Source organism: Hylobates moloch, unplaced genomic scaffold (assembly GCF_009828535.3).
Source record: "Hylobates moloch isolate HMO894 unplaced genomic scaffold, HMol_V3 SCAFFOLD_24, whole genome shotgun sequence".
NCBI classification, from domain to species: domain Eukaryota; kingdom Metazoa; phylum Chordata; class Mammalia; order Primates; family Hylobatidae; genus Hylobates; species Hylobates moloch.
In genome coordinates, this window is record NW_026652299.1 from 27,967,252 (window position 1) to 27,991,332 (window position 24,081).

The 24,081-nt window shown below is 37.1% G+C and overlaps 1 long non-coding RNA gene across 1 annotated transcript in view; it reads left to right on the forward strand.

Moving 5' to 3' along the window:
* Nucleotides 1-2,150: 2,150 nt before the first annotated feature.
* LOC131382442 (uncharacterized) overlaps nt 2,151-24,081 on the forward strand; it is a 71,774-nt gene continuing 49,843 nt past the window's right edge. The window contains exons 1-3 of the long non-coding RNA XR_009211941.1: nt 2,151-2,299; nt 7,521-7,667; nt 12,736-12,813. This is a non-coding gene — a long non-coding RNA (uncharacterized LOC131382442). The remainder of the gene's footprint in view (nt 2,300-7,520; nt 7,668-12,735; nt 12,814-24,081) is intronic.

Consider the following 24,081-nt stretch of genomic DNA (forward strand, 5'->3'; position numbering starts at 1 on the left):
TAAAAAGATTTTTGGACTCTACTGAATGACTTTCTCTGGGTGATTGCTGAACCTTTCGTTCCTTTGTTTGTATATGGAAACGGGGATTTCCCGAGATCCTAAGCTGAGTAACTTTGCAAATCTGGACTTGTGGACCATGATGGGAGATTTCGGATTTCCTCCTAGAAGTGAAGCACAATGGTTTCACTTTGAGTTCACTTTGGTTTGGTTCCTACCTTTTCTTATAGAAACATGAGGACAAGCAAATAAATATACATGGATGAATCCTAGTTCCCTCCTAACATAATAGTTCCTCCCTCCCTTCCTCTGTCTCTCCCTTCCTTCTTTCCTCCTTCTTTTTCTTGCTGCCTTCTGCTCTTTTCCCTTTTCAACTCTTAAGTCATAGTAAAGATTTAGATAGAAACAGATGAGCAAAACAGATTGGATACATTAACCTTGAAGCTGTCTTTGCCTCTGAAATTAGCATAAACTCTGGTTGTGAATGACTGTTGATTCCTACACCAAAGGAAGCTGTGATTTCTTGAAAATTAGAGGGATATTATGAACATCTGAAACCTGCAGGGGGTCCTGTTAATTACATTTCTTGGACAAATATTTCATGAAGTACAATCGACACGTACAGGAACATTGATCTGAAGTGTTCACTGGTGTGCCAATATTGATGCTTAGCATCTGTTATACTTCTTTAACAAAAGTGCTCATGTGCTAGTTAGGCTGGACCATAGACATGATTCCTCTATTCCCTGCTAGAAGGCGAGGCAGCTCTCCCTCCAGAGAGGAAAGAGAAGTCTACTTTTATCTACTACTCCTTCACCACCAAAACCTTGTTGCATTCTCCAAGACCCACTACACCTTCTATACCCAAGATTTCTTAGTTGTAATATATCTATCTCATAATATGTTATATCTCATCTAGTTTCTGCAATAATTTCCTAATAGGCTTCCCTCTCTTCAATTCTCTCTTTTTCCATGGACAGTGCTGATTCATACCTGTTATCCTGGCATAATTATTAAAATTGTCCCCATTTATGCTCAGGTGTGTCTAGGTTTGGATGATACTTGTATGTGATTAGAATCACACCCCACTCTCTAGCCTTATCACCTTCCTTGTTTCCTCCTGATTTGAACCACACTCAACTCTCTAGCCTTATCATCTTCCTTGTTTCCTCAGGCTCACTGCACTTTCTTTTGTTCCCTTGAGCATTCCATGCTTTCCTGGGCCCTTGAACGTTTCTGCAGGTTGGCACGCTGCCTTCTTCAACCTTCCTATCTCAGCACCTTCAGAAATTGCTTTCCAGCTTTCTTGACCTTCCCAATCTAAGTTAAGACTCAATGTTAAAAGGGTTTCTAGCATTCATTACAGCTATAATTCTACAATTATTAGCATGATTATTTCACTGATGCTGATGCCCCCATTAGGGTCTATGAACCCCATAACGTAGATGAGGAAAAAGTATTATAGAGAGATTAAAAACTTGATTTATGGTGGCTGAAGAAGTATTTGAGCCCAGTTCTGCCTTACTCCATCGCTGTGGGATGCTTTGGGTGGGTTTCTCTACTCCTTTCTTTCTTACAGGGTCATATTTGGCTGGGAGATGTGGGTGATGGCTGAGGATATAAGACTAGTGAAAATCAAATCCTTTTGAAGGGGGTATCTAAAGCAACTATAAGCTGAAGAAAGACTATCTTGGATTAATTGATAATTTAAAATGTATTTTTCCTCTTTCTATTGCCCTGATGGCTCTTTCTACTGACCTGATGGGTAATCCTGCTTCTACAAAAAATTCAGCTGTAAAAATACAGATCATATTTATTGCATCACTGATCTTTATTTGAAGGTATCTTTAAGGTTATTCAAACCATTTTTTTTTCTGATAGAAGAGAAAAAAAGGCACCAAGAGAGGTTAAGAAAGTTATCCAAAGTCACACATGGGTTACCCAGAGGTCCTGTGGAAATGAGTTCAGATCAGCTGTCCTGTATTCTTTGACTCAAGGATGTACTCATAATAGAACTCTGTGTAATGTTCCCTTGACCGCATGGAGAAGGTCAAAGGTGCGATGCAAGAGAATTCTCCCAGAGTTCCAGACTTGGTTTTTACAGATAATTGTTGCTACTTGAAGTCTTCCTACACCTCGTCTGCTACTCAGTCTGCTAACCACAGTGTCCACAACACATCAAAAGGCCTGAAGGGATCAGCTGCGACAGCTTATAGAAAGCAATTTGAGACATGATTAATCGTTTTCAAACCAAATCATATGCCATAATCACATCGCAAGTCTGTTATGTATAAGTGTTAATGTATGTTTTGTTTCCTACCCCAAATTAATATGTTGAAGCCCTAATTCCCAGTGTGATGGTATTGGGAGGTGGAGCCTTTGGGGGGTGATTTAGACCACAGCAAACATAAAAATCAGACTGCCTCCAGTGACATGAGCAGCAAAGTCCTTTGCCTCTAACACAGGAGTCTCATGTCTTCTTCTGCCAGCATCCATGAAATTGTGTCAGGCTGACTTATCAACTAGGTAAAAATCTCAGACTGTTTGTAGTTTTTGACAGCATTTGTTGAGGGCTATTTGAATTTATCTCTATATATTTAAAAACCTTTTTTATAGCAGTTTCACATGTAGAAATCTATCCTGCAGAACAAGATGTGCAAAAATATCCAAATACAAATGCGAATCTGTATAGTTCAGGGCTGTGCCTGATAACAAGAGATTAAAAAAACTCTGAACATCCATCAGTAGAAATATACTTAATTTACTGTTTATCCACATTTTGGACTACAATTCAGCAACTAGAAAGAAAAGCTCTGTATGTGCTGACATAGGACTCTTTTCATAATTCATTGTTCATGGAAAAAAAGCAAGTTATTCAATGATATGTGAATTATGAACTCAGTGTTTCATCGATTTATTCACTCATGAAATATTTATTGAGCATCTACTGTATGTCAGGATTGGTGGTGATATATTACAGGCAACACTAACAATATCTCTACATGTTGCTGGGAAATAAGAGAGTAAACAATAAAAACAGTACACAAGGTAATTATAGTGATGTTAAGGAAATATTTAAGGTAATATGATAGAAACTTGGGGAGGCCACTTTAGATGGGGTGGAAGAGAGAACTGTAGTTTCAGAGAGGAGTTCTGAGGAAATGGCATTTATATTGCTATCTCAAGTTTGAGAATAAGCCAGCCAAGTAGCAATCTGGGGGAAAAGTGAGGGACCTGGAATAGATAAGGTTGCTTTTTTTATGCATGAGGACCAGAAAGGAACTCCTGATGGCCACATAATACTGATCAGGAGGGACAATGGCAACCGTGAGAGCTGTGGTAAAATATCTGGATCCAGCAGGAGACCACTTTGCAGCAGTGCTAGGGCTGGTTTTCTTATTTAGATGAATGTTCTCACTGCTGTGTGGAAAACGGATTTTAAGACATTCTTTCTCTCTCTCTCTCTATTTCTGTATACATATGTATATGTGTGTGTGTATACATCTATGTATATATACACACATACATATAAACATGAATGTTTTATATATGGACATATAAACATATGCATTTCATGTAAAAGTTTTGAAATATTAACCAACTAACAGTTCACAGTTTTGAGGGGACAGTTAGGAAAGCTTCAGTACTTATTGTTAAAAACAATAGAAAGAAAAGCATTCTGCATGTTAGTAAGCAAGGGTGAAAGAGGATAGAATTTCTGGACCAAAGTTATATAGAAAATTGAGACAGAATTTTCATCTCACATATGTAAACAAATTATCTGAAAAAAGGGGCCTAGTTATTAATTTGTTTCTTAATTTTATCACCAGAGGTGATGATATTAGCATTGTTTAGAAACTGTGTGTGTATGCATGTAGATATTAACAAATATCCATTGCTTTCTGGTATATAAACACCAATGACCATTTGAAAAAGGGATTAAATAAAAGAAAAGCAAACACAAAGAACGTAGTCCAGAAATATTGCCTTTGAGGAGCTAATAAACTGCAAGATGAAATAAAAATAGAGGCATAAAATGACCTGGTCAAGGAAACACTTATGAAATCTTCTGATAAACTGGGAAAGATGGTATTAAGGAAATGACCCTTTGCTATTGAAAGACTTTAAAGGTTGCGAAACAGAAATTCAATGCTTTTCTTACTGTCAAATAAACAAAGAAATCTTTATATATATGTGTATATATGTAATGTATATATGTGTATATATCTTTTTCATAAATACACAGTTCTAGCAATTCATTTTTATGACAATTTTTTATTAAACCCTCTTTCACTTTGATAATATAATTATAGCAGAAGATGAAATTTGTTATTGCTGCTGAACCCTCATTTAAGCTTCTACAAGCTTCCTATTTAGAGCCCACTTTGTACTTGGCCTAAATATTGCTTGAGTATTGATAGCCATCTTAGGGAAAGACACACTAATGTGTTTACTAAAATTTTATTACCCCAATCACAGGCATAGACACAGCCACTCCCATTCTCTTTGCCAGTCTGAATTGGTGATTCATCAGGGAGGAAGTATCATTATCTTCTTTCTAAGCATGTATTCACAAACACAAAAATGAAATCAACACAAAACTCAACCAAGTAAAATGGAAGTAAATTGCCTGATCACCAAAGCTTGAATGGGTACAGCTAGTATATGTGAGGGTCTTTGGCTAGTCCAATGATAAAATGGACAATTCTAGGGACTTCAATGATTCTGTAATTTCTTATAATGTTGAGGGTGAAGGCTGTTTTGAGAAACCACAGTAATAACTGTGAGAATCTTGGAATTTATTCATAAATTCATCACAAAAACTTTCGAACATCTTCTATGTACCAAGCACTGTACAGAATGAATAAAATGCATTTTTATTTGTATCCTTTCTAGTTTTAATCATCTTTTATTTGATTTCCACCATGTTAGATATGTCCCATTTACTTTTTTGAAAATTTATAGGTCTCCAAAAACTACCATGAAATTATATCTCCCTCCAAGGTTTGCATTTGTCTTTTGCTTGACTGTTTGGAATTCATAGCAATTGCTGCTGCATTCGAGCAACGTATTTCCTATTGTTTTAGGCAGAGTGATTTATAGCAGTGCTTGGAAGGTTTGCTTTTTTGACACACTTAACACTGATGAATTAGGTAAAATATTTTTCAATCATAAGCTTCTGCCCAAGCTTCCTTTTGAATTGGAGCCCAAGTTTTCTCTGGTGAGACAAGAGAGGAAGGAAGAGGTGAATAAAAGATGAGGTGAACGCAGAGCATGGTTCTCGGACTGCATAAAACTTCTACTCACGTAGTGACTGTGGCAGCTCCACCCTGTCTTGCTTTGGCACACATCTGGTCCACATTTTTGTGAGTTCATCACTGGTTCTCCCTGAATGTTAGAAGCAAGTTACATTTTGTTTACTTTCCAGGGAAGGAAGAAAACTATAGCTCTTGCCCTTAAAGCCTGTACTTGTACTCCTCCTTACCTGCCTTGGTGTTGCTAAGAATAGACCATGGTTGAAGCAAGTACAGGTATTTTTGTCAACTTTGTAAGAGGGTGTGCATGCTTCCTTGGACCTCTCTTGACCAGGCAATCATTTTCTCTGAGTTCATGTATCAGAAATCATTTATATAAGAGATTCAGGTGGATCTTTCAATATGATCCTCAAAGCCCCTGTGATATCACAAAACCTTCCTCTTTTCTTGTTTTCTACTACTTATTCCAAGAGGTTAGGCTTCATGAATGTCTCATTCCTGAGAGACTGACTTCCTCAATGCATAGAGAAGATGTGTGGTCTGGCCCTTGCCTTACACCACCCTGGGTACCTTATGTGCACATAGGTCCTTGTGGCAATTTCAGGACAATTTCTATAAAGCAATGCATCTTAAACTTTCAACTTCATCAGGATCACCTGATGTCCCTATTAGAAACTGCAGATTTGAGGTCATCATTATCAGAGACTGTGATTCCATAAATCTGAAGTAGGACTCCTAAAATTGTGATAGTAATAAGCGCCCCTGGTCATTACGGTACAGATGGTCTTAAGTTCACCCTTTAAGGAAGAGTGGGCTGTGATAACAAATAGTGGCTTGTGAATTGGCAAACCTGGTTGAAATTCGAGCCTCACAACTTAGTAAGACTGTGACTTTTGACAGGTTAATCTTACTAACAAGAATCACTTTCTTATTAGATAGACCAAGGTTTGTATCCTAGCTCATAAGCCTCCTACTGATTTCTAATAAGTTACTTAAATTTCTCAAAGCTCATAGTAACACATAGTATGGGTACAAAAAACAAATTCCCGGGGAAACTTACAAGTAAAGGGTCAACAACAAATGGCACTTGCTTACCGAGATCTATTGGCTTTCTGCAGAGATGCATGCAGTTGAGGCTTGCTGGGGCCACTATGACTTATTCCAGGGAAGGGACCCTGCCCTCTATTGCTCTCTCTTTAACTGGGTGAGCATAAGAATGACCTTAACAGTGGAGACACAAAGCTGGCAGTGATTCATGATGCTCTGTGACTTCATCTGGTGTTGTATGTAACTATAATGTAATAACAGATCACATCCCAGCTGTTTAGGGCCATGATAAGAAATGCCACCTGCTCAGTACTTGGAGATCTAGGGAGGACTTGAAGGAAAATACAACCTGTCTTCGGGTGAGGGCAGCACTTCCCTTTTCATCTAGTGCATCGTTGGACAATTCAGAGACAGCTCCCAGGAAACTTTGCAGATACACTCCATGCTGTCTCATAGAGCTTCTGTGAGCATTGAATAGGACAATATATGAAATAATTTAATTCTGTTTAATTCTGTTCTGATCCACAGTAGGTGCCTAATTTTGGTATTTCTGTCAGTGTTCATACTTCATACCTATTCTATATCCTATAGGGCCAGTGACACATAAAAACTGCACGTTTTACACATTTTACACTCCTCTATCCCAAATTGGCTAATTGGCTAATTATAATTGTTTTGATGATGCTTCTGTTGTTGTTAATCTCATTAATCTAAGTTGAAACATTATTGTGTTTTCTTTCTGTTTTTTTCCTAAGGGAAGTTCAGTCTAAGTGAGAAAATTTTCCTTCTCCTCTGAAGCTAAGGTTGAAGCTCATTATAATTCTAAATTTGCCATAGAGTTTTCCACATTCAAATTGTTAGAAGATTTATATGAGTAGCTGAATTGCTAAACTGCCTTTCCAGGGAAAGAAAGGGCTGAATTTCCTAAATCTTGATTATTTAAAATATTATTATTTGAAGATTTTTCTCTGAAATTGTTTTAATATATTAAATCTATTCATTCACGTTTGCAAACATTTGTACATGAGGCTATGTGAGCTCATATGGAATTATTCATACCATAAATTCAAATTTTAATAATATTATAAAGTGCATAAGTATACTATACATGTGAAAGCACTATATAAATATGCTCTAATGGTATGGGATGATATAATGTGAGTTCTGTATTAGAAGTTGCTTTGTTTGTCTTCAGTTTCTGAGAATCTTTTTATTGTTTAGGGGGCCATAGTTGAAGATACTCAAATCATTCTGAAGACTTTCATCTTGTCTCTGAGAGGCACTCATTCAACATTTTAGGGAACAACCAAGGCCTCTGTTCACTGAAGCCCATTGACTGTCTTCCCAGAAAACACTTCATCGTGCTCAGTGAGTAAAGGGGAAAGGGATAAAGTGAGATTTTCCAGTGCTGGAGAAGAACATGACACAGACCAACCACTTCATCTTCCACCATCTTAGGGAAGCATGTTACTATATACATTCTTTGCAAATAGAGAGAGGGAACAGAATTCTAAAGCACCTAACTCCCTTTCCAAACAAAACTGTCTAATCACATGCTACCTCCCCTATTTATTCTTTCACTAATTATTTTTCTAAAACGAAGGTCTAACCTGGTTGCATTCCTCATCAAAACCCTTCCTGTATTAGTCTGTTTTCACAGACTAATAAAGACACACCTGAGACTAGGCAATTAACAAAAGAAAGAGGTTGATTGGACTTACAGTTTCACATGACTGGCAAGGCCTCATGATCATGGTGGAAGGTGAAAGGAAAGGAGCAGCAGGTCACGTCTTACATGGATGGCGGCAGGCAAAGAGAGAGTCTGTGCAAGGTAACTGCCGTTTTTAAAGCCATCAGGTCTCGTGAGACTCATTCACTATCATGAGAACAGCATAGGAAAGACCCACCCCCATAATTCAATTACCTCCCACTGGGTTCCTCCCATGACATGTGGGAATTGTGGGAGTTACAATTCAAGATGAGATTTGGGTGGAGACCCAGCCAAACCATACCACTTCCCTTCATTCCATTTCTGTTTTTTTTTTTCTGAGTTAGGGTCTCTCTCTGTCTTCCAGGCTGGAGTGTATTCATGCGATCTTGGCTCTCTGCAAACTCCACCTCCCAGGTTCAAATGATTCTCCTGCCTCAGCCTCCCAAGTGGTTGGGACTACAGGCACCTGTCACCATGCCCAGCTAATTTTTGCATTTTTAGTAGAGACGGGGTTTCACCATGTTGGCCAGGCTGGTATCAAACTCCTGACCTCAAGTGATTTGCCAGCCTTGGCCTCCCAAAGGACTGGGATTACAGGTGTAAACCACCTTCCCTGGCTACATTTCTTACGTAATATACATTTAAATTCTGCAGCGTGAAATTCATTTCCTTCATTATCTGATTCCACAGAGCTCTCCAACCCCAATTGCCACTGTTATGGGTCTGAATGTTGGTGACTCCCGAAATTCCTATGTTGGAATGTAATTCCCAAGGTGTTGGTATTTATGTGGGGGCTTTGTGAGGTAGTTAGGCCCTGAGAGCTCTACCCTCATGCATAGGATTAGGTGCTATTATAAAAGGGCTTGAGGACATGGGGCCTGAGGACTTTTTTATCCCTTCTTCCCTGTGAGGACACAGCAAGAGGAGCCATCTTAGAGGCAGAGAATAAACTTTCACTAGAGACCAAATTTTCTGGTGCCTTGATCTTGGACATCTTAGACTTCACAGCCTCCAGAATTGTGAGCAATACATTTCTGATTGTTTTGCTTTGTTTTGAGATTGGGTCTCACTCTGTTGCCCAGGCTGGAGTGCAGTGGTGCAATCAAAGCTAACTGCATTTTGAACTCCTGGAATCAAATGATCCTGCTGCTTCAGCCTCCTAAATAGCTGGGACTACAGGTTTGTGCTACCATGCTGGCTATTTAAAAAATTTTGTTGTTGTTGTTGTTGTTGTTGTTGAGACAATGTCTTGCTTTGTTGTCCAGTCTGGTCTCAAACTCCTGGCTTCAAGTGATCCTTCCACCTTGGCCTCCCAAAAACCTCAGATTACAGATGTGAGCTACCTCACCTTTCTGTAAATGTCTATTTTTTAATAAATTACCCATTCTATGGTATTTTGCTATAGCAGCAGGAGCAGAAAAGACATGCACAATACTGTTCATATTCCTTTTATTCTAGTGAAATGGAACAGCCCACTTGCTCCAAAAGCCTCACACACTTTCACACTTAGTGTCTGTGGGTAGTGTTCTTTCAACTCACAAGTAACGTGATCCTTCTTCCTACTTTCCTTTTAGGGTTGTTTAATGTCTACTTTTTCTGAAGTTTCTCCAGCTCTCCTATAGATACCAATCTCTCTGTTTCCTGTTCTCCCCTAGACATTGCTGGCACCACTACCATGGAACTGACATGCTGAAGCAGGCTATTTGCATGTCAGTTGCCTGGGAAGGGGCTGTGCATTTCTCATTCCATAGCTCTATACCCTGCTGAGTCCAGACAGAAACTTGCACAGGGCTCAAAGAGAGAAGGAGTGATTACATTCAATGGTTTAAATGCTTTAAGAATCCTCAGCTCTTTGGACCTTCTGGTGCATCTGGTACTATGCTAGGAACTGAATAAAAGAGAGTGAGAAAGAAAAAGAGAGAGACAACAAGGGAAGAGGAGATACTTAATAAACCAATCAAGTATATTGCATGGATTGTATTCCTTAGGGAACTTGAGAATGATTCTTTGCTTGGACATTTAAGTGAAAATTAGGAAAAGCTTGAAAGAATATGTATGTGGTCTTACTGGTTTGCATGCTTATTAGACTGCTGTATGGGTTTGGTTCATCTTGAAAATGTAATGATTGAGCATTTATTGATATTCAGCAGGCATCAATATGTAGTGGGAAGAGCTTGAGTTCTAGAGTCAGACAGTATTGGGTTAAAATTTTGGCTTCACCTTTCTATTACTGTGTGGCTTCAGAATGTCCTCTAACTTGTCTGCACCACAATTTCTTTATCTTTAAAATAAGGATAGTGATAACTACCCCCAAATAAAAATCATGCATGCCAAGTGCCTGGCACATGAACACTGCCATTTGTTTTATTATTAGCAGTTACAACAATATGATATTAATACAAATTTTATTGAGTGCCCAAAATGTCTTTAGCTTTTGCAGTGTGTTTTTCCTAAAGAGTCTCTAAAGAGTCAGCTTTCTTTCTTTCTCACTCTATTATATCTATATCTATCTATATCTATATCTATATCTATATCTATATCTATATCTATCTATTTATCTATAGATAGATATAGATATCCCAATGCCTGCCATATATGGAAACTCAGTAAAAGTTTGCTAAATATCAGAGAACCACCATCATTTGTGATTTGGACATTTTTATTATCCCTAAACAATCAGTGAGCATGAAACATTGAAAAATGTAGTAGCCACCGGCCACCCTCAACCCCCAGCAACTCCACCGTCCACACTGCCCCTCAATAGGGCTTTAAATGTCTATATATGTGAATCAATGCACAATTATTATACCCAAGATATAATCTATCTACCAAAAATTTTCACATCACTTAAGGTGCTGATTGACATTTATGAGGATATTAATATACACTTGAATAAATTGCTCATAAACTGCTATTACGAAACTAAAAATGCACATGAATTCAGAAAGATTTCAGACTTGGCAGCGACTAAACTACACTAACTGAAAACTGGAAGGGAAATTATCCTTTTGTCATTTGACATTTTGAAATTCATTGACCTTTATCTTACTTGCAACAGTATTATGGTTTTATTTCATATGCTTTCTAGCTCCATTCCCAGCTGGTTTTTTCTTCCTGTTGGTTTCTTGAGGATGATACCCGCCTGCCTGTAGTCTCACTGTTGCTCCTGGATACTCATGCTGTTTTGAGCTGCACAAACATTTGTTTAGAGACCTGGGTGGGGCGTCAGCCGGACTGGCACATAGGTGTCATCATGCTTGCGTATTTCTGTAAGAGTGAATCAACTGAGACAAGTAAAGAAAATGTAATTGGCTGGGCGCGGTGGCTCACGCTTGTAATCCCAGCACTTTGGGAGGCCGAGGCGGGCGGATCACGAGGTCAGGAGATAGAGACCACGGTGAAACCCCGTCTCTACTAAAAATACAAAAAAATTAGCCGGGCGTGGTGGCAGGCGCCTGTAGTCCCAGCTACTCGGAGAGGCTGAGGCAGGAGAATGGCGTGAACCCGGGAGGCGGAGCTAGCAGTAAGCCGAGATTGCACCATTGCACTCCAGCCTGGGTGACAGAGCGAGACTCCATCTCAAAAAAAAAAAAAGAAAATGTAATTAACAAAATATGGGGTAACAGGAGTCTATGTAAGTAGTAAAAAGGAGGAAGGTCTGAAAGAGGTTGAGAAGGGAGAGAATTGTCCCGGAGTGATCCCAGGAATTGGATTGTGATGCTGGAGAGGAACCGCTTAGCAAGCACTATCTGTAGGAAACAGTGCCAAGGCCATGTCCAAAAAATGTGAACACAGCCCCTGCCTGCAAGGAGCAGATGCTCTATTGACGACCACAGAGCATGCCTATTACATCAGTAGCTATTTACAGAGCTCTGGCTCTTCAGCTCATGAGTGTGGTGTCTTGTTGCCTTTTTTTTTTTAATTTTATTTTTTAACTTTCAGAACACTTGGTTCAGATACAAATTTATTTTTAATTCCAACAAAAAGGAGCCACCCTGGCTGAATTCAGGCAGGGGTGCTGATGGCCATTTACTTGCTAGGTTTCAGACCTTCACAACCTTGTGGCCCTAAGAGACTTCCCCAGAAAATCTTGAGGTTTCTGGGCTCAGAGGGCCACTGCCATCTTATACGACAGGGTACCGGTGCCTTTGCAGGTGCTTCTGTCCCTGGACCCATGAGCCTCTTCTCATCCCACTCTGTGTCTAGAATGACCTTTTCTGCCTCTTCTGCCTGGCCAATTATTGTCTTCTTATCTTACCATATCTTCCAAGATTCCACTCAAACCATCCATTCTCCTTTGAACTCACTTGTTTCCACCCCGTCTTGAAAGTTAGCCCACGTCTGTTGTGCTTTTCCTCATCCTGATGCAGCCCTACATCCTTGCCTTGCCCATACAGGCTGAGCTGCTACCTCCCCTTCCAAACCTTCTGCTTCTCTAGATTGGAGGTCTTTTTCCAGTCTCTCTTCCCATCCATGAGATAAGTAGTAATGTCCTTTTCAGACACAAGAAGGTGGAGGGAGAGTGATCTGACGACCCATATTCCATAGAAGAAAGTACCTCAAATTAGGAAACATACTCTAGCCCCTGTCTTTTGCTGCCTGTGCCACAGCTTGGTCAGAAAGTCCAGCTCACTGTGCAAAACAGCACGCAGGAGTCCAGTGGCAGGTCCTGTCTCCTAGAGAACACCAGTGACCTAACTGCTCCCCTGGCTCTTCATTTCACAGGTTCCTGGTGTGTGGGAGGTGACCGAGACCCTCCATGAATGAGGGCACTGACTGAACTTTGTGGACAGAACTTTTTCTGTAAGTAGTACCCAAAGGAAATTAGACTTAGGGGCAAGGTAGCTGAAAACCTCACTTTGGTTTCAGTTCCAAACCTCATTTTCCAACTCAACTCTATCAGATAACTCTACACATTGGTTATTACAGGTCCTCCGTCAACCCTTTAATACAACTTATACTGAAACAGAGGCTATTGGCCTCTTTTGACTGTTTTCAATTCATAAGCAGCTTCAGATGAGTGACTAGCACCTGCAACCTCCAACATCAATAACCTCTATGTGCATCACCATAGCAACAGTAACATTTTGCACACTTGAATCTTGACTCATATTCCACAGGTGATATGATACACTTATAATTCAAGTTATAAGGCAAAAGCATGATCCCTTGAGATGCCCAGTGATGTACAGTATGTAGATACTCAATAAATTTTTTTGACTCATTCACTGATTGACAATCTGAAATAAGAGGAGATTGCTGCTTACACTTTCCTGTGGTTTCAATTTGTTTGTGGGTGTGTGTGTTTCCATTGTCTGAGGGAAACCATGAATGCGTCATGCACTTTTAAAAATTGTCTCTATTAATTTTCCAAGCACAGCTGGGCCTTGCTTATCTTCCTAGCTGGGGAACTGTGTTAGAATGTGTGGCTCAGGGTTCTCTTGAGTTGGGTTTCACAGGGAATATGGTGTGGAGGTTTAGAGCACAAGCACAGTGCTCTCTAGGCTTAAATCCAGCTCTTCCCCTTAATAGTCACGTGATGCTGTACCAGTTATTCATTTCATTAAAATTGGCTTCGGTAATGCTGACAACATACTTAGAATAATGCCCAGCATTCAATAAATATTAGCCAGTATTATCATGAACATTGATGTTATTTTCATCTAAATTTCTAACGAGGTATATTTTTCTAATTTTTTCATGTGTAATATTTGAATTACCTCAATGCCACTCAATATAATATTGCACTACAAATGTAAGCAATAATAATAAAAAAAATTCTATACATTAGGCAATTATATGAATCCCTAATAAATGCCTTCCTCCCTTTCATCAATGTAATTTCTTTAAATGCATGGTCAAAAAAATTACAGATAATCTGCTTTTATTTATCCAGAGCCATGGAAATGAGTTTCATTTTGGAGCTGAGAGTATTACTACTGTAGTGGATATCAGAGAGAGAGGGCATTATATTGAAGCTAATGGCCTTCACTAATAGTAAAAGATGAATGCCCCGTGTACCTGAAGGAAAGCCTCCTACAGTAAAACAGGAGCTGTTCATCAGCTGAAAGTTTCAGGTATCATTTAATTTGAGAAGTGAGAGAAATTAAATTATTCTAGGAAGGGCAATGAGAATCCCACTGAAGGTAATGGAATGAAATATTGATTCAATTCAGAGCTGCATGCAGACTGAATTATGCCATGTTCCTGAAGGCAAGGCATAGGCAAGGAGAACAGGGCTCTCTGTGTTTATTTACTCTTGTAACTCTAAGGCATTACTTCTTCTTGCCACCATTGGAGGATGCGAATAGCAAGGGGATAGTATTTAAAAGAATTGTTTTAGTGGTTACCCAGTGAAAAGGAATTATGGCCAAGTACTGTAGAAAAAAGACCTGCAGATGACAGTCGGAAGATGTGATGACTGGTGGTGATTCTGGATAAGAAGCGTAATATTTCTGGGCCTCGAATTTCTCACAAGAAATTTCTGCTTAAATAATGGTTACTTAAGGGCATGTCAATTTAAATATTTTCTAGTCTTTATATGTGTAATTCTAAGATTCTGTTATCATTAGAAAAAGAGTCAATTCGAGGTTAGGAAGAAAAAAATTGAGTAGAAGTGAATGAAAAAGAGCAGATACAGTTGCTTTATAACCTAGCTGTGGGAAAGAGAAAGAACATTGCAGTTGCAGCTACATCCTTTAACACTAACATAATGAGGATCTGTAAATCCTTAATCTTCTTACTTATGGATTTGGCATAATAATATCTATTTCTTGGAGTGTTTGTGATTATGGATACTAAACAAGATTGTACATGAAAAGCATTGAGCACCTCACACAACAAGCGTGGTCATTGGTTACTACTATTATGCGAGTTAAGGAGGAGGAATAAGGCATCATATCCTACAGTGTGCTGACACAAGCTGTCCTGGGTGGACCTAAGCCATGTGGTCCTCTGGTTTGAGGGGAAGGTCTTGGGGAGAAATACTATCAAGGGCGTATGGAGCATATCCTCTTAGCTACTCCAAACGAAGCATGTTATTAGAGGTTGCCCTGACCTTTCCTATCCTGAGTCTTCAGGTGACTCCGTCTCAGAGTGACACTGAAAGGTTAGTGTCAACAATGCAGTTCTATGGCTCTATCATTAAAATTTTGTCCCCATATTTATTTTTGTGTACATTATATTGTTTTGGAAAAGTATAAAGATCTCAAGAATTGTTTCATTAAAGAATATTCCTTTTTTTTTTTTTTTTTTTTACCTAAAGCAAAATATAAGGAGGCAACTAGGAGACTCACTAAGAATTTTCAGCATTTCAACAAGAAAAAATGATATTAGCCTTCTAGGATCTTGGCAAATTAAGTAGATAAGCTTGTCTTCAACAACTTCAGTCTCTCAGCTCTTCATCATGTTCTCATCTAGTGGTCACTTTCTCAAACATTCTACTTTAGAAAGCAGGATTTCCCATGTAGAACAAAGAAAAAACAGGGTCTGTAAGGACCTATAGTGAGGATCTCAGAGGGAAGGACAAAATAGGTGGAAATTTGATTCTTCTTTGTGAGGTTTACTCTTCGTCCTTCTCTTCCACAGTCTGTGTTTGTACGTAGATGTTTTTTTTTTTTTTTTTTGAGATGGAGTCTCGCTCTGTCACCCAGGCCGGAGTGCAGTGACGCAATCTCGGCTCACTGCAAGCTCCACCTCCCAGGTTCTGGCCATTCTCCTGCCTCAGCCTCTCCAAGTAGCTGGGACTACAGGCGCCCGCCACCACGCCCGGCTAATTTTTTTTGTATTTTTAGTAGAGACGGGTTTCACCGTGGTCTCGATCTCCTGACCTCGTGATCCGCCCGCCTCGGCCTCCCAAAGTGCTGGGATTACAAGTGTGAGCCACCGCACCCGGCCAGATGTTTTTAATGGGCTTCCTGCTTTGGGACTTTTTTGAACAGCCATGGAAGGGGCCAGGGAGAGGGAAGGGATCTTCAGTCCTGAGCTTTGCTAAGTCCTTCATCCATCCTCAGTCCCACCTTTGGATTCCTTGTGCTGCAATGATTTCTCCAGAGACAGGCACTTTCCCTGAGTAGGTTAGAGTGGACAGTCTCGTGTGTGCGTGTGTCTGTGTGTATGAGTCTGTGTGTGTGTGTTTGGCAGTCAGGCAGCAAGCTGGAGGAAACAGGAGACAAATCTTTCTCTTGCAATTTTTCTTTAAGTGCAATTTCCCACCTGCCTCAGGGAATAATTTACACAATATAAAAGTGATCTTGACACCATAGTTCAATGCTTACAGAAGGAAGCAAGGCTGACTTACAGAAGTGACTGTTTCACTAGGGCAGAGAAAATTGCCTCAGGTGCCTTGAACATTTCAGCTACCTACACAGCTTGTGGATGCTCTCCCCGAGGTACAGTGGCCTGGCCTTTCATCAGCACAGTCAGTCAGTAAATATGTCCTTTAGTCATTTATTAACTGCTATTACATAATTCAATGACTCTAGCCTGTCTTTGCTTAGCCCATAGCTCACAAGCTTTTGAGGAATACGAAGTGTTTATTCAATAAACATTTGTTAAACTCTGAGAGATAATTGCGCATGACATCCTTAGATCAGAGTTTCCCCGAGTGTTCTATGGAGCACTGTCCAGCCCGATACCTTTATCAATGTAAACAATGGGAGAGTTAGGGGTACAGTGCTATCATTTCCGTTGCACAATAGACTATTAAATTCTCGCTGGAGGTAGGTCGAGGGGAAAAGAGACTTTATGATTCTTTAAGTAAGGATTTCAAAAATCACAAAGATTCCCACAACACATTTGTTTTCCTCATTGCCTCAGATAATCAAATGTTTGTTGGGAAATTCTGACCTAAGAAATTTGTTCTACTGATAAAGTTGCTGAAAGAATTTTTAGACTCAAGCAACTATTGCATTCTGAATTCATTCTTCATGGAACAGGGCTTAGCAAAGCTGGTATTGGCATTATCAAAAGGCAGGGAGGGTTTGTTGAACTGAGCACTTCTGTATTCTGAGCAAGTGTCTTGGGGAGCTAGAAAAGTCCTGACATGCTTTGGCAATGATTGCTAAAAAATGTTTCATTCAATACTGTCTACATTAATTTCTGAAAGAAATTGCAAAACATTTTGATAGTTTTTCTAAAGGACTGAGTTTTAAGATTTTGTGTAAATATTTTCACTTAAACCTCAAATTAGAAATTACCAGTTAAAAGAATTGTGACAATGTGGTCATTAACTTTATTCACTTTAAATTATTTATAAATTAATTAATCAAACAATTATTGTGCATCCTACTCTGTGCTAGGCTTGCACTAGTGACTGGAAATGAGGAGATGGGCCATCAGGCTCATGCTGTGTGTGCGTAATACCGAGACCTCTGCAGTTTATGTCTGATTATGCTGTATCAACTTTTGGGAGACAAAATCTACTGAGTTCTGCCTGCCGTTTTAGAAAGTCTTTGATTCATCCCATTTGCTCTAATCCATAACCTTCAGTCTCTGAAAGGCCTATGTCAAAATGCTTACAGTAGATTTTCCCATTTGGCTACATTTCTGGCTACATTTCATTACAATAGACCTGCCCATCTCCCTCTGTTTGTGGCTCCTGGATTAATCCTTCCAAGACAGTAATTTAATGACTGTCATGGTCAAAAAGGTAGGGATGGAAAATATTAGTATTTAGAGAAACTTTTTGTGTTAATCGCATGGAGGTCTGGGGGTAGAGAAATCTTGGTAGAATTCATAATCCTTGTCACCAGAAACTACAGGATTGAAGTATAAAAGGGCACAATTCTCCTAACTTTGCCCCAAGCAAAATAGCTGGTCAGTTTTGAGTCTCAATGCCTTCTATAGCATCCAAGATGTAGAAAAATCCACCCAATCATTAAAACAAAACATTTTAAAGGAGAGTATGAATAGGATGTATGTTCTTAATGTGATGAGGAACAAATTATTTTGCTGTCAATGAATGAAACACCTTGATTCACATATGTATTTGAAGAATTTAAAAATATCTCTTTTACCCAAATAAATATTCTCAGAAACAATTAAAATTCATTTGTATCTGTCTACATTTAAAGATTTGCCAGTAGGCTAAAATGACTTTTTGAGGATTCTAATCAAATCAATGTAATAAAAAACAACTTGCTAATGTCTGTAGGATAAAAAGAAAATCTCTAACCTTGAAGAAACAATAAATGCAAAATAATTAAGTCATGGAGATAGCAATTGCTGCATTTCAGAACGTGTAGCTTTTGTTCATTTTCATATGACTGAATAATGATTGCATTTTATAAGTAGATGTATTGGAAAACCTATCTATCATAGGCAAGAGTGGAATTATGAAAGGGATTACGGATTTCACATTTTAATCTTTAGAAATGAAATGCTGAGGTTTTTTTTTTTTCCTTAAGAATCAGTCACAAACTCTTTGGGAATATATGTGGAAAAAGTCTCCTTCTGACATGGGGATCTGCCTACCATCTTGGCAAAATCCCAAAGAAAATTTTCTTGACAGCACTATGGCCCTCACCCCCAAACTGAACTGAGTCCTTTATAAGGAAGGGAAAAGAAGTTGGCCAAAAGTACTAGGGGACTAGCTCATAGGAAGAGTTATAAACAATGGCCAGAGCAATCCACTTCACTAAGAGCTTTGGCTTTTCTCCAATAAAATAAATCCCCAATTTTTATTGTGGCATTCAAGACACTTTGGAAATTTAATCTACCTAAATTAATTTCCTTATCTTTTGCTACTTCCCTGGTATGCTGACCATACACAATATTCCATGCTTTTATTGCTTCCTTGCTTTTTCTCATATTGTTCTCTTTGCCTTGAATGGCATCACCCAGCCATCAAAAGCCAATAACATAAGAGTATGTGCAGAAGCTGCAGCATACCACAGGTCTGAGAAGTCAAGAACTGGAGTTCAGGAGTTGCTAACATGGAGAAGCACAGGTAAACATTACAAGCTTTAGGTTGCGATCTTGCCAGGAGTACATACTGCTAAGAGTAAAAGTAAATAACAAAAACAACAAAAATAGCCAAACTTTCACAAATACTGAGACCCACTTCTAAATCACTTCAATCTATAATTGAATAAGGAGAGTATTCCCTAACTGACTGCCTCGCAGAGATCAAATATATCCTCTCTGAAGGAATGATAACTTCCTCTGGAGACTCATATTCCATTTATAATTTATTTATACAAAAGAACAGCCAGTCTATAAGCACTTACTAAACAATGTTTCCTTACTTTAAGGGAAGCATTGTTATGTTTTACATTGAGAATAGTATTGTGGAACGATTAGAAATGAGTACTTATCTTTAGGAAAAGAGACTCAAAAAAATTGTTCGGCATACACAAGGGAAGATAAAGTGACTAAATACCAAGAGATGCTAGAAAACAGAGTAACTTAACATATGCAAAATAATATAAGACAGGACTGAAAATTTCTACAGAGTTGAAATCTATCAAAAGATCAAATGGAAAACCTTCAATTAAGAAATATGCTAACTACAGTTAATAACTAAACAGATGGCTTAAACAGAAGAGTGGGCATATCTGTAGAGGAAGGCAATATTTCAGTAGAACATATACAGTATAAAATATAAATCCCAGAAAGATAGGAGGGTAAAAAAGAGAGAGAGGTGTGTAAGATAGATAAGAAACATGTGTAACTTGTATCTCAGAAGGAGAAAAGACAGAGGAGAAAAGAAGGTATAAATGGCCGAGCACTTTCTAAAACTAAAGAAAAATACCAACCTGTAGATTCAAGAATTTCTGCAAACCTCAAGTGAGAAAAATATTGAGTGAAATTCAAGAAGAAAGAAAAAAGAAAATCTTAAAATAAGCTGGAGAAAAAAGGCACATTAGCTTTAAGGAAACAACAATAATAATGAGAGGCACTTCTTAGAAATAAAATAAAATAAAAAACCAATGTAATGATAGCTTCTTCTTCTTTTTTCTTTCTTTTTTTTTTTTTTTTAGATAAAGCAGGTCTCTTCTGCCTATGAGCTGTAAAATCAAAAGCAAGCTAGTTACTTCCTAGATACTCCGGGGGTACAGCCACTGGGTAAATATACTTGTCCCAAATGGGAGAAATTGGCCAGAACGAAGGCCCCATGCAAGTCCTAAATCCAAGGGGGCAGTCAAATCTTTTTTTTTTTTTTTTTTGAAACAGAGTTTTGCTCTTGTTGCCCAGGCAGGCTGGAGTGCAGTGGCACAATCTCGGCTCACTGCAAGCTCCACCTCCCGGGTTCATGCCATTCTCCTGCCTCAGCCTCCCGAGTAGCTGGGACTACAGGCGCCCGCCACCACGCCCAGCTAAGTTTTTGTAATTTTAGTAGAGACGGGGTTTCACCGTGTTAGCCAGGATGGTCTCGATCTCCTGACCTCCTGATCTGCCCACCTCAGCCTCTCAAAGTGCTGGGATTACAGGCGTGAGCCACCACGCCCGGCCGCAATGATAGCTTCTTAATAACTAACAATAATAATTGATAAAATAGAATTTAATGCACATCAAAAATAGTCATTTCTAATGAAAGTGAAACCAAAACATTTCAAAACAAACATCATTAGAGATAACTTGGCATCAGTAAATCTACTGAAACACACTAAGTAAAATTCTTCAGACCAGAAAAAGAAGAAATGATGGCATATAAAAACAAGCAACAAAAGAAAAGATGAAGAGCAATGGTGAGGGAAAAATATATGGGTTAATCTAAATGAATATTGACTGCATAAAATAAAAATCAGATTTTTACAGAGTTTTGTCTATACAAATAATTAAAATTATGCAACTAATAGCACTAAAGGAGGTACATGAAGAGAATAAATAAAATTACAATACTTTAAATGTTTAAAGTCTTGCACTTTCCTAGAAGGAGTAGAAATACTAATTTTAACTATATTTTATTTTCAGTTATACATATGAACTCTAGTTTAACAACTGAAAAAATATGTTAAGGAATTTAGAACAGAAAAACAAATAAGGCAAAAATATAATAACAAAAATAATTAGTTCAAAAGAAGGGAAAAAACAAAAAATTCAAATACAGAACAGTGAGATAAATAGAAAAAATTAGTATAATTGTAGAAATAAACATGAAAATACTAGAAATTCCATCAAATGTAAACAGACTAAGTATTCTAATTAAAAGACAAAGATTATGAGAATTAATTTTAAGAAAATGAATTTTATTCTATTCTACTTTAAAGAAACTCAGCTTAAATATGAGAATACAGAAAGGTTGAAAATAAAAGCATGAAAAGAGATATAGGCTGCAAACACTAACCAAAAGAAAGTTAGTGTAGCTATGTTAGTCAGACAAAATTGACTTTATAAAATGAATTATTACTAGAGATAAAGATGACATTCCATGATGATGAAACTGTCAGTCTATCAGGAATATATAAAAATTCAAAATTTGTATGCTTCTAGGAAGAAAGTCTCAAAGTATTAAGCAGTCACAGAGTAAAAAGGAGAAATGGATATATCTACAATCATCGTGGGGAATCTTAACATAACCTTTCTCATTACCCGGTAGAACAAATGGACAAATTTGGATTTGTAGATAGTTTGAACAACTACAGAATACACAACGTTTTCTTATTCCTGTAGAATATTAACCATAATTGAACATGTCAAGCCATAAAGCAATTTAAACAAGCTCTAAAGGGTTGAAATCTCACAGATTATGTTATTTGCAATAGTGGAGCTAAAGTAGAAATAAATACTAAGTCAAAATCAAAATTTTTTTCAAAGTTATGCAAATTAAGCAAAACCACATTTGAATAAGTCATAAATAAAAGAAGAAATCACAATGGAAATTAAATTGAATTCTAAAATGTGTGATGCAACAAAAACTGTACTTAAAGGGAAATTTATAGCACTATTAGAGAAACACAGTCTGAAAAGTAATAATTTAATATAGAGTTCAAAATATTAGGAAAAAATAACAGAAAATTAAAATAAAAGAAAGCCAAAGGAAGAAAATATGAAATGTAAAAAAAAATTGAAAACATATAGAGAAGATGCACAAAAATAGACAATGACATAGTGAACAGATACAATTGGTACAATTGGAACAATACTATAAGGACTAATCAAAAAGAAAATTGAGAAAGCATAAATTACCAATATCCTGCATACATAATTAGAAAATATAATAAAAGGAATGAATACTAATAGATTTAAAAATGTTAATTGAAATTGACAAATTCCTTGAAATCACAATTTATAAAATTTGCACTAAAAAATATAAAAAGCTTCAATAATCAAAAATTTATCTAAGTAATGTAATCCATAATTTCCAGACCAGGTGACTTCACCAGTGAAAACAAAATATAAAAATTTTTAATTTTTAAATAAAAATAATAATTAAACATAAAGTCTTCCAGAGAACTAAAAAATAAAAATACTTTCTAATACCTTTTATGAATCTTTATAAGTTTCTTATCAAAATTAGACAGGGACTTTACAAGAAAGAAAACTTAAGGGCCAATCTTTCCCTTAAGTACAAATGCAAAAACCCTAGGCAATATAATAGCAAACTGAATTTAGTTATATAATATGCTAATACATTATATCCAAGTTGATTTATTACAAGGATACAAACTGTATATGTAGCCTTGACAAATTAATAAAATTTACAAAATTAATAAATTTAAGGGCAAAACTGCACAAATATTTTAAAAGTTGAAAATTATTTGATAAAATTTACACTCTAAATGTTAAAAAAATTTTTAGCTAACCAGAAAGGCAAAAAGACCTTCAATCTGTTAGATGGCACCAAAAAAAACAAAAAAAATTTTATTTAATAGTGACACTGGAAAAAGGTAGGAAGCTCACTATCACCACCTATTTTCAACTTTGTACTGGAGTTCCTAGCCAGGGCAATAAAGAAACAAAAATAAATAAGCAGTATGGCATTTGGAATATAATATATAAAACATCAAATATTCACATATTGTATCATTTTAGGTATAGAAACCCAAAGGAATCTAGAGTTGAATGATAAAAAACTGTGAGCACAATTAGAACATTTATTGGATAAGGACCACGTAGAACAAACAATAATATATTTTACATATTACTAGTATTAAGAGAATGAATTTTTATTTAAAAAATGATATTTACAATTCATTGAGCAATATTTATTTTCTAGGAATAAATCAAACCAAAGATATTTAAGATCCATGTGCTAGCAAACTACAAGACATTACAGTGAGAAAAAAATATCTGCTAAGTGTAGGGATATACCATGTTCATGAACTGAAGGATTAAATAGTTAAATATGTCAATTTTTCCTAAATTAATCTATAAATTCAGAACCCTAATTAATATCCTAGCAGGTGTTTTGGTGGAAATTAATAAGCTAATTCTAAAATTCATACAGGATTATACCTGACCAAAAATATATAAGACAATCTTAAAGAAGAAAAAGTTACCATCAGTTATCAAGTTTTATTCTAAATCTAAAATACAGTATAATATTAATGAAAGATGGACAAACACATTAATTAAACAGTATAGAGAATCCAGAAACAGAGCCATGCACATAAGCAAACAAATTTTGATGATAAAAGTGGTGCTATAGAGTAGTGGAGAATGATAGACTTCAATAAATAATGCAGGATAAGTTGATTAATTATATACTTAAAAAATGAACATTCACTTCTACTTCACACTTTACAGAAAAGCAAAAGTTTTATTGTAGCTCTACATTTAAAAGATAAAAACTTCTAAAATACATTATGACAGTAAGCTAGGAAAATATTTCTTAAATAGGATGCTAATTTTCTGACAATAGGAAAACATTTAAAAAAATCCAGTATGTTAAGGTAAAAAACTTGTTTCCTTCAAAAGATACTATTTAAAGAGTAAAGAAGCAAGCAGTACAGTGGAAAAAAGTAATTTTCAACACATATAACCAACAAAGAAGTCCTTTCAGAATATATAAAAACCTATAAATCAATAAGAAAAGAATAGAAAATCTCATTTTAAAACTGGACAAAAGTCTTGAAAAGGCACTTCACAAAAGAAGACATCCAAATGGCTCATATATATACAAAACAA